This window comes from Mus caroli, unplaced genomic scaffold, assembly GCF_978045245.1.
Source record: "Mus caroli unplaced genomic scaffold, Mus_caroli_1 scaffold_3, whole genome shotgun sequence".
In the NCBI taxonomy this organism is placed as follows: domain Eukaryota; kingdom Metazoa; phylum Chordata; class Mammalia; order Rodentia; family Muridae; genus Mus; species Mus caroli.
Window position 1 is genome coordinate 116,251,509 of NW_028227258.1, and position 12,700 is coordinate 116,264,208.

The following is a 12,700-nucleotide window of genomic DNA, read 5'->3' on the forward strand; positions in this document are numbered from 1 at the left end:
CTGTTGGGTATCATTCCTGAATGTGTGTGTGTGTGTGTGTCTGTGTGTATGTACACTCAATGACACAAATAGTTTTGAGATAAAATATCAGACATACCATAATAATTAACAAATACTATGCTCGAGAGGGCAGTACATATGCATGCATATATATGGAGACTAAGGCTAGATGAGGGCATCAGATCATTCTGATCTTATGTTATGTGTGATTGTGAGCCACCCAACATAGGACCTGGGAACCCACTTCAAGGTCAGATCTATCACCTAAGTATTTCAAAGAACGCAACTTATTTCCCCTTTTTCATTTCATCTAGCTATTGTCACCTTCAATTCATAACAATAATAGGTGGGATGGTAAACAAAGAGGGCTTCCTCTTCTATGAGGAGAAGGGGAGGGGTAATGGGGGAAGGGTTTCTGAGAGTGAGACTAGGAGAAGAAGATGGAGGGGGGCTACGACCCTGATGTAAAGTGAATAAACAAATAAATTAATGAAAAGAAAATAACACTGCTAAAAATGAACTTACATTTAAATGATTTAGGTCTGTTATTCTTTGCTTTTACATGTTGGGCAGTGGAAGGGGAGGCTATTATAGGATTGAAGGCTCTAATTGTATAATATTTATATATGCTATGGAAAAAAGGGGTCTCTTTCGGGAAACTTAGGAATGAATAAATCTTATTGATAAAAAGGGAATTGTAGCTAAAATATTAAGTTGCAGATATATAAAGAACAGCTATCTTTCTTACATAAAGGAGAGCTGTGTGCTAATTTTGTGTTTTATGATAATGTTTTTCCCATTCTTACATGACATTAGAAAGTGCCCTATACTTGTCGCATTTGATCATGGTCTCTGAGCAACATTGTCAGAGGCCAGTGTTCTGTGAGACTGTTTGTATCTGATAGACAAATTACTTGTCCTAGAAGCAAGTGCCAGGCCATCTTCAGAATGTCAAGGGCTACTGCACTTTTTGTATTCCTTCTTAAATCCAATGTGCTGAACATCTGCTCCTCTGTTCAGAGTAATTTCACAAGATGTGAAGGGTGATCCAATTAGTTGTGTAAACTGTCTAAGCCAAGTGTTTGCCTAGATCACTTACCTGTCTAGCCATTATCTGAATGAACAGCCCAATTTCATTCTTTAAAATAGCACTAGGAGTTCCTTGTTTCAATTAAAAATCTACTGAGGAAATTTTATGAGTTAAGATTTCCTAAAAATTCCCAGAAATGTTATCCAAAATCTTAAATGATAGTAAAATTTAACTACTAGATGAAATATATGATGTAGTATTCAACTCTTCAACATCCTCATGCTATTGGCCAAGAATACATAAATATTTTCACATAATCAACTCCAAATATATCAACAGATACATTTAGGTTGAAAAAGAACATTGCTGATAGCATAGAGAGCTGTAAGGGAAATGTCTTCTTACTTAAGATATGCAATGTTAAGTGTTATTGAAAATTATATGAAAACAGGGCTTTTTTGAATGAAGACTGATATATGATGTCTGGCTTCAAAATATGCACATGGGCTACCAAAATGTTTCTGTTAGTAAAAGTAGTTGCCTTCAATGTTAATGACACCAGTTCAGACCCTGGGATCCACACAGTGGGAGGAGGTATAAGCTGCCACAATTTGCCCCTGACAATAATGGGTTTATAATGGCATATACATATTCACACATATGTACACAGATACCTACAAAAAAAATGACAGAAGCTTTTAAAATATCGCCAACATTTTGAGCTATTGAAAGGTGGTTCTCAGAGATTTAATTTGTGCTTTCCAGTTAATGAAACACTAAATCAAACACAAGAAATCTGTAAACATCTGAGATTTGCCTTCAAAGACTGTACTTGCCATCAGGTAACCACATGAGTTAGGAAATGCAGAGATGTGTTCCTAACTTAGTTCATTAGACATGGGACATTTTAAAGGAACTTTCTCAGTACAATAACAGGGTGAAAGGTATGGAAGTCATTTATTATTCTTATTTATTCCCTAGAAGAATACTCAAGGTTCCAGGTGATGGAAATGAAACTGTGTCATAGGCTTTTATGGTTTGTTTGTTTGTTTGTTTGTTTGTTTACTTCAGCTCTAAAATAAAAAGTAACTACCGAGTGCTTGAGATTTCTAGTGGCTATTCCTGGTTGTCAATTTGTCTATATCTAGAATGAACTACAATCCAGAATTGGAAGGCTCACCAGTGATCCTAATCTGGAACGTTGGAGATGGAAGTTTCTGACCTGGATCTTGGTATGGAGATCTGGAGGCATAGTGACTATGAATTCCAGAAGATTAAGACAGGGATATCTCCAAGTTCAAGATCATCTAGGATTAAAGGTTTGGTGGCACATATCTTTCATATGGACTACACCTTCTGCTAGAGACCTACATAAGGACATTGAAAGAAGGGATTCTTGATCTCCTTCGCCTGCTTGCCTTGTGGGACTGAGCAACAGCTAGATCCTTGGACTTCCATTCACAGATACTGTTGACCATTGTTAGGAGTTGGATTGCAGACTGTAAGTCATCAACAAATTCCCTTACTAGAGACTACCCATAAGTTCTGTGACTCTAGAGAACCCTGACTAATACAAGAGTAAAATAGTCATATTTGAATAGCAATAGTACAATTAGAATCAATTCTAAATATTTTCCTCTTGATAATATGCTTCTGGCTTGTCAAAAGCCATAAGCCAAGAAAGAAATGGGGCATAAAAACATTACTTACAGTAAGAAATATAGTGAGAAAAACCTGCTGGTGTAGCATATTCAGGACAGACCTTCAAACATGACCAAGGAACCTATAAAATGTGACTGTAGTCTTTTGACAATATTATCCTGCCCATTTTCATCAATAAACACTACCATTATTTCCACATAGTACCAGAAATCAAAATCAAATTTAAGTTAGTATTAAGTTTGTATTAAACTATGATTTCTGAAAAATATATTTGTAATAAATGTTTGAAAAACTTCTATATATGTCAATAAATGCAAGGAAACATATTTCATAATCTCTGGCCCAAATCTAAGGAGACATTCTATCTCTACCAGAAGTCACCACACTCTAAGTACCTCAGATAAGACAATGCCCAAAGCATGATAATACCTGTTGAATTCCACTTAGATGTTCCCAGTGCCCTGGGCTCCATGTCTAAGTTCACAACACTAGCAGAAGATTCCTGCTCTACCAGAGCCTATACCAGTACTAATAACCCCAGGTTCCTGGAACCCATGTGGCCATACTAGTATCTAGAACCCCAAGGCTATGTCATTTGTCAGAACTCTAGAAGTCCAAAACACCTGAGTCATTTCCAGCCACAAAATCCCCATCAGAAAAATACTACTGAACCTGAAGACTTGCTCATCACCAGAATCACAGACCACTTGGTTCAGAACAAAGAAAGAAACAAACAGAATACAAAGGAAAAAAATGCAAAAATATTCATCCAACAAAGTTAAAATGAAAAACAGCACTTAAACCTATAATAAACCCAAATTCCGATGTCTAGAGGCCAGCATAAGAATACAATCAGCAATATCTATGGCAATAAAGCACCATCAGAGAGCTCAATTATCCTAATATAGCAAGCCCTAGATATTCTAACACAGTGGAAGCACAAAGAAATGACCTTATTGTAAAGATGATAGAGTCCCACAAAGAGGAATTAAACAAATTCCTAAATGAAATCCAGGACAACACAAAGGAACAAGTAAAGGAAGTAAATAAAACTATCCAAGACCTGAAGCTAATTTCACACCAGAGCATGAAAAGAAAGGAAACACACATAATCACACAGACACACACACATATGCACATGCACAGGCACATACATGCACAAGCACACTCACCCACTATCACCACTCACAACAACACCAAAAAATATGAATTAACAATCGTTTTTCATTAATATTTCAAATATAAGTGGATTGAATTCCCAATAAAAAAGAAATAGGCTAACAGAATGGTGGTAAAAAGAGAATTTATCCTGATGAATAAAGAAAATAAACCTTTACATCAAGAATGGGCATTTCCTCAGAGTAAAAGATAAAATTTTCCAAACAATTGGACCCAAGGAGAAAATTGGTATAGCCATACTAATATGTAACAAAATATATTACCAATGAAAATTAATCAAAAGAGAATGGGAAGAGCATTTCATAGTCTTGAAAAACAAAATTCCCCAAGATGTCATCATGATTCTGAAATCTATGTCTCAAATGGAATCTTACCCTATTTGTAAAAAAATCATATGTCACACATAGAACTCCACACAATAATAGTGGGAGACTTCCAGACCACAAATCAATGGTCATCCAGACTGAAACTAAAATAATGTAACCTGCAGATATAACTCAGATGGACACAACAGATATTGACAGGAATTTTTACCCAAATGTGAAAGAATATACTTTCTTTTTAGTACCTTGTGGAACGGTATTTAAAATTGACCACATACACAGTCACAAAGCAAGCTTCAACATATACAAGAAAATTGAAATAAACCTCTGTTTTTCATATCTCCATGGATTAAAGGGGGATTTATGCAATAGATAGAACAGAGGTATTAAAAACTCAATATAAACTGAACAAATTTCTGGATGACCACTGGATCTATACATAAAGAAAGGAAGAATAAAGCCTTTGTAGACTCCAATGGGAATGAGTGCACAGCATACCCAAACTTATGGAATACAATGAAAGCAGTGTTAAGAGGAATGTACATAGCACTAAGCACCTTCATAAAGAAATGTGAGAGATCCCATACTAGCAACTTTATAGCACACCTGAAAGCTCTAGAATAAAAAGAGCCAAAGATACCCAAGAGGGGTAGAAGGCAGTATAAAAGTCAATAAAATAGGAACAAAGAAAACAATAAAAATAATCAATGAAACAAAAAAATGGTTCTTTGACAAAATCTACAGCATAGAAAAATCATTATACAAAATAACTGAAAGAGAAAAAAATAACCAACTTAATAAAATCAAAAATGAAAAGGAGGCAAGATAACTCCAGGCACCAAGAAAATACAAAGCATCAGTAGATCAAAATCTGTACCCCAGAAAATAGACAACTATAAACAAAATGTACAAATTTCTTGATAGATGCCACTTAAAATGTTAATTATCATATTAGCAATTTGAATAGAACTATAAATTTTAGTTAAATAGCATTCATTAAAATTCTATGTATCAATAAAAGTTCAAGGCCAGAGACATTTTGTGCAGAATTTTAGCAAGCTTTCAAAGAAGAGCTAATACTAATACTATTCAAATTATTCCACAAAATAGAAACAAGAAATACTGTCAAATTAATTTTATGAGGCTACAATGAGCCTGATACTTAAGTCACACAAAGATTCAAAAAAAAAAAATTACAGGTGAATTTCCATAAAGATCATTGATGAAAAAATACTCAATAAAATACGAGGAAACCAAATCCAAGAACACAACATAAAAATAATTCATCATGATCAAGAAGACTGCATCCGTGTGACACATATATGATTCAATATACAAAAAGCTATCTATGTAATCAACCATATAAACAAGCTGATAGAAAAATAGCTAATCTTATTAGATTCTGGAAAAATCCTTCGACAAAACCCTACAGACCTTCTTTAAAAAAATCTTGGTGAAATCATGGATACAAAGAGCATATCAAAACATAATAAAAGCAATATACACCAGTCAGATAGCCAAATTCAAATTAAATAGAGAAACACTCAAGGCAATTTACTGAAACCAAGAACGTGTATGTCCACTCTCTTCATATCTACTCAAGGTAAGACTTGTAGCTAGAACCATAAAACAATGAAAGGAGACCAAGGGGATATGAATTGGAAAAGTAGAAGTAAAAGTATTACTATTTGCAAATTGATATGATAATATAAATAAGTAAGCCCCAAATTTCTACTATGGAACATCTATAACTGATAAACAACTTCAAAGACATAGATGGATACAAAATTAACAACAACAAAATAAAAGACTCCTCTTATTGTATACAAAAGATAAATGAGCTAAGGATAAAATCAGAGAAACAACAACCTTCACAAGAGATTAATAGATGAAAATAATATAAAATATATTCAAGTCGTTCTAACCAAACATATGAAAAACATATATGACAGAGCAAGTCTTGGAAGAAAGAAATTAGAGAAGATATAAGAAGATGGAAAGATCTGCCATGTTCATGGATCAGTAGAATTAACATAATAATGGCCATCTTACCAAATCTAGTTATAGCTTCAATGCATTCGCCATCAAAATTCCAACATAATTCTGGATAGACCTAGAAGGAAAAATACTCAACTTCAAATGGAAAAACAAACCAACCACAGATAACTCATACAACCTAGTACAATAAAAGAAGTTTTGGAGGTATTACCATTCATGATTTCAAGCTCTATTATGAAGGTATAGAAAGAAAAACTCCATAGCATTGACCTAAAAACAGACAGATTGATCACTGGTCTTTGACAAAGAAGCCAAAATTATACAATGGAAAAATAGAATCCTCAACAAATGATTTTTGTCTCACTGGATATTGATATGTAGAATGCTAATGGATGCATGTCTATTTCCCTGCACAAAAGCCAAGTCCAAGTGGATCAAGGAACTCAGCATTCATCTAGGTAAACTGAACCTGATAAAAGAGAAAGTGGGGAATAATATCATTAAACACACTGGAACAGGAGATAACTTCCTGAGGAGAACAACACGAGAACATGCCCTAATATTAACAGTTAATAAAAACTGAAAATTGTCTATAAGGCAAAGGACACCATCAATAGGATGAAACAACAGCCTACAGATTTGGAAAATATCTTTACCAAAACTACATTTGACAGTGGGATAATTTCTAAAATACAAAAGAAATTCAAGAAACTAGACATCAACAAATAATAATCCAATTTTAAAATGTGGTATAGTTTAGAAGAGAGAACTCTCAATAAAGGACTCTCAAATGATGAAGAAACAAGATTTCCTCATTCTTGGCCATCAGAGAAATATAAATCAAGCAACATTGAGATTCCATATTACTCCTGTGAAAGTGACTAAGATTGAAAACACCATGACAGCTCATAATGGTAAGGATATGGAGTAAGACCAACCATCTTCCATTACGGGTTGGGGTACAAATCTGCAGTCACTTTGGAAATTAATATGATTGTTTCTCTGAAAATGGGGAAAGCACCCAGCTATAGCGCTATTGCATATACCTAAAGTACATAAAAGAAAATAAAAACACCGGATCATCTCATTGAGATGCTGAAAAAGCTTTTGACATAATATAACATATTCATCATACCACAATGACATTTGCACAGCTATGTTCATAGCAGCTTTATTCATAATAGCCAGAAACTGGAAACAATTTAGATGCTATTCATCTGAAGAATAGATAATGGTAAGTGGTATGTTTACAAAATGGAGTATCAATCAGCTGTTTAAAACTGAAATGAGGAAATTCCCAAGCAAATGGATTGAACTAGAAAAAAACATCTTCCTGAGGGAGGTAACCCAGGACCAGAAAATTAAACATGGTATGTTCCTTACTTATAAGTGAATACTAGATATAAAGTAAAGGATAGCAATGTAATAACCCATAGACACAGGGAAGTAACAAGGAGGGCTCAAGGGAACAACTATGAGTCTTCTCCAGAAGGAAATATAGAATAGACATTATGGATGGAAAGTTATTGGGGCAGGAAGAGTTGGGTCTATGTTTGAGGAGGATAGAGGGAAATAATACTGAGAGGATACAACAAAATTTGGGGTCATCTTGGGGACAGCTACAAGAATAGTACAAGGGAAACTTCTAGAAATTGATGAGGGTGACTCTATCTAAGGCAGTAAGAAAGGAGGGATATGGAATCTGAACACACCATCTCCTGTAAAGAGAAAAGACTTTCAGTGGAGGTATTGGGATGTCAACCCAGCCACATAACAATTGGGCTTACAATTTGTTCTGCCTACAAGGTATGCTGGCATAAAGGTGGCATTGGGATTGTGAGCATGCCCAAACAATGACTGACCCACCTTAAAACGCAAGCCATGAGATGCAGCCAGCCCTTTAGAATGCTTACAGGGTCAGGAAACAGAGGTAGGCTAGCTCACAGACATAGGATAAAACCAAACATTAAAGGTCAATTTATTTCTCAATGAATTGATGCTCTGTTGTATCCATAGACTGCTGCCCAGCTCAACTGTTATCCAGAGAGGCTACACCCACCAATGGATGGGAACAGATAACAGAGCTGCACAGTCAAATAGAGAAACCTTAAAAACTCTTGAGGAAAGCAGGGAGAATAGATTGTAGACACAAAAGGCGTCAAGGGCCCCAGGAGAAAACTCACAGAATCAACCAACTTGGGCTCATAGGGTCTCACAGAGTCTGACTAGACAACCAGGGGGGCTACATGGGACTTACCTAGGCTCTCTGCCTATGTGTTACAGTATATTGCTTAGTCTTCTTGTGGGACTCATATCAGTGAGAACTGGGACTCTCAGTGACTATTTTTCTGGCCCTGGAGACCCTTTTCTTCATTTTCCAGCCTTAATACTAGTGAAGGTGCTTTGTCTTACTGTAACTTACTATGCCATCTTTGGTTGATATCCATGGGAGGCCTGCCCATTCTCAATAGAAAAGCATGAGTAAATGGGACGCTGGAATGAGAAGAATTGAAGGGAGAGACTAGGAGGAGAGGAAGGAGGAGAAATTAAGGTCAGTATATATAATTAAAAATAATATACCATATATTATATAACAAATATATAATACAATATGTTTTAATAATAATATAAAGTATTAATATTATTATAACTTTTTTTATGTCTAGTGGAAAAATATTTAAGAGATTGTGTGGGCTGAGATGATGACTCAGGTCATAAAGTGCCTGCTATCAAGTATAGAGACTTGAATTTATATCTCTTGCTGAACACACAGTTTTGAATTTCTGCATCCTTAACCTAAACCAAAAGAAAGTAGAGCCAGTTTGATCTATGGAGCTCCCTAGTCATTCTCTCTAGCCAGTTGTTGAACATCAATATGAATCGCAAAATCTTTCATTTACCTGATATAATTGCCATCTAAAAGGCTTACTGCTATATTAGCTCAAATTTCTAGTGCTTTTGGAACTCTGGCTGCCTGGTTCAACTCAGCTGTTCAGGTGCAGACTCCTCTCTACAACTTGTCTGATTCAATCTAGATTTTTCTCACCTTCTCACTGAATTTTTGTACTTGGCCTCAAACTAACTCTGGCAATTTGTTTCTATATGATGGCTCCTTCTTAATCTCTGATTTCAACTGCCTCTACTTACCTAAACTGAACTGCATGAATTTAAGAAAAAAACTCAACTCCACTTCACTGCTTCAACTCTATTGATTCCCAACTGACTTTCCAGTCATTCTCTCTTCCTACTTAGCTTTTATGTAGCTTGTCTTGGGCATATTCTATCTCTGTATTTTTTTCTCTGATTCATCACTTTTTCGGCTCCTCGATTAGGAGTTACTTTCAAACATGGCTTCTTCCTTCTACAAACTAATTTTACATTAAAGGCATGGCTTTAAAGGACTGTAGCATGTGATATGTCTGCATTCCAGCCAGAGAATATAGACTTAGGTCTTTGAATGCTATCCCTTGGAAGAGCAGCCATATTGTTGGATTAAAATTCCTCTACAGTGATTTAGTGAGACAGCCTGTCTAAAGAGACAAGTTAGAGGTTAATAGAGGAAGACACACAATATTGTACATTTGCCTATATATACATAAGTAGATTTTTTAAAGTTGGTTGTAAATGTGTTTTAACTCTAAAAATATAAATCAGTAATCACTGAAAAATTCTATTTTCTAGGTATCTTGATATCTAATTTACCATTTAGAAATCTAATACACTCGAGTTATATGCATCTTTTTTTGATTTTATTTTTTTTAATTTTTAATATTTTTATTACATATTTTCCTCAATTACATTTCCAATGCTATCCCAAAAGTCCCCCATAGCGCCCCCCACTTCCCTACCCACCCATTCCCATTCTTTTGGCCCTGGCATTCCCCTATATTGGGGCATATAAAGTTTGCAAGTCCAATGGGCCTCTCTTTCCAGTGATGGCCGACTAGGCCATCTTTCGATACATATGCAGCTAGAGACAAGAGCTCCGGGGTTCTGGTTAGTGCATCATGTTGTTCCAACAATAGGGTTGCAGATCCCTTTAGCTCCTTGGGTACTTTCTCTAGCTCCTCCATTGGGAGCCCTGTGATACATCCAATAGCTGACTGTGAGCATCTACTCCTGTGTTTGCTAGGCCCCGGCATCGTCTCACAAGAGACAGCTATATTTGGGTCCTTTCAGCAAAATCTTGCTAGTGTATGCAATGGTGTCAGCGTTTAGAAGCTGATTATGGGATGGATCCCTGGATACGGCAGTCTCTAAATGGTCCATCCTTTCATCACAACTACGAACTTTGTCTCTGTAACTCCTTCCATGGGTGTTTTGTTCCCAATTCTAAGAAGGGGCACAGTGTCCACACTTTGGTCTTCATTCTTCTTGAGTTTCATGCGTTTAGCAAATTGTATCTTATATCTTGGGTATCCTAAGTTTTGGGCTAATATCCACTTATCAGTGAATACATATTGTGTGAGTTCTTTTGTGATTTTGTTACCTCACTCAAGATGATGCCCTCCAGGTCCATCCATTTGGCTAGGAATTTCATAAATTCATTCCTTTTAATAGCTGAGTAGTACTCCATTGTGTAAATGTACCATAATTTCTGTATCCATTCCTCTGTTGAGGGACATCTGGGTTCTTTCCAGCTTCTGGCTATTATAAATAGGGCTGCTATGAACATAGTGGAGAATGTGTCCTTTTTACCGGTTGGGACATCTTCTGGATATATGCCCAGGAGAGGTATTGCTGGATCCTCCGGTAGATGCAGAAAAAACATTTGACAAGATCCAACACCCATTCATGATAAAAGTCTTGGAAAGATCAGGAATTCAAGGCCCATACCTAAACATGAGTTATATGCATCTTAATGAGGAAGCATAGACTTATTACCTCAGGAAAATATTACAGTTTGTTAAACAAGATAAGTAATCACTGACAATTAAGTGTTCTGTATAGAAATAAGTAATCAGGGATTTTTCATAGTCACAGACAGTATTGTCATTGACTTTCCGGAAACTGAACAAGAATATTGGCTTTACCGCATTTGAGAGTGTTGTGAGGTCCGGTTCTATATGTAACCTCAGCACTAGGGACATGGAGTCTAGAGAATTAGAAGTCAAACCTCAACCACATAGTAAATTCAGTACTAGCCTAGGCTACATATATTGGTGTCTCAAAAAAAATGAGGAAATTAATTTTAAAATAATGACATGTGCTAAATAAAAATTTAAGCAGACATCTTTTGAGATATAAGGGGTTCTAAATTCCAAGCTACTGGCCTTAAAATTTGATTATTTTATTACTATATCTGTTTTGATAACAAGATGGACAACAATGAGAGTCCCTGAATGAACAGTTAATTGATGAACTGGTGAATTCAATATAATTCATCAGTTAAACTTCTATTTCTCAATTAAAGACAGCCATCTAAATCATTTATTCTTCAACTTGTGATATAGTGCAAAAACAAAAACAAACAAACGAACAAACAAACAAAATAAGTGTGCCCGTCTTAAAACTTATTGCAGAATCATTCAGGCTAATATTAAAATATTTAATTTCAAAGTGTGAATTTTAAATTTTCATGATCAATAAACTTCCTGTGAATGATGAATGAAATAAGAAAACCACTCACTGTGAAAAGATTTACAGCAAGAAACAAGAAATTTAACCCCATATTACTCTTGAACAAAGACAGAGAAGAGCATAATAATTGTACAATTTCCCTGAGGCTTGTTTTGGATTAAAAAACTGTGGATCTGTCCCCATCATCAGGATACCCTCTAAGGTAAAGTAGCACAAATTGCTTTACTTTTAGAACATCTTCAGTGGAGTCTGGCTCTTTATAGCTGAAAGCATCCCAATTTACCTTGTCACTCTTTATTACTGGTTACTTCTAAGAAATTTCTGTGGATGCTGTTTTCTGGTGTTTGTGAATATGTTGCAAACATTTTTGAGAAGTAAAAATAATGAACTGAGGAGGAGAAAATAATGAATTCCAAGTAGGCAAAAAAATCTTTACATACAACATGAGAGGATAGCTCAAGCTTTGTAGATGTGAATCAACGAAGAAATGAAAGAATGAAAAAGCTGAGTATTTCACTGATAATCCTGCTTCGCCAAACCTTTGTAGTACATTTCAAATATGCTCTTTATATGTTGGTGTTGTCCCTTTACATGTGCTGAAGAATTATTCACAGTCTCCATTTTTCTAACTTCATACTTCAGAACTTCTAAAATCCTGAATGTTTTCCTACAGAGCAAATAAGGTGCAATGAACCATAGATTCAAGTCAATATTTTCACATTAATTTTGATACATTATTACCTCAAACATTTATTACAGCAAAAAATATCTGTACCTTGTGCACACAGATAAAACCCCACTACCTACTTTATAGACAAAGTTCACAGTAGTCTTCATAAATAAAGATAATGAGCATAGTTGCTTAGTTGGTTTGGGTTCTTAGAAGTTACTTTACAGATGCTTAGTCTTTAGCTAGCGCCAAGTGTAG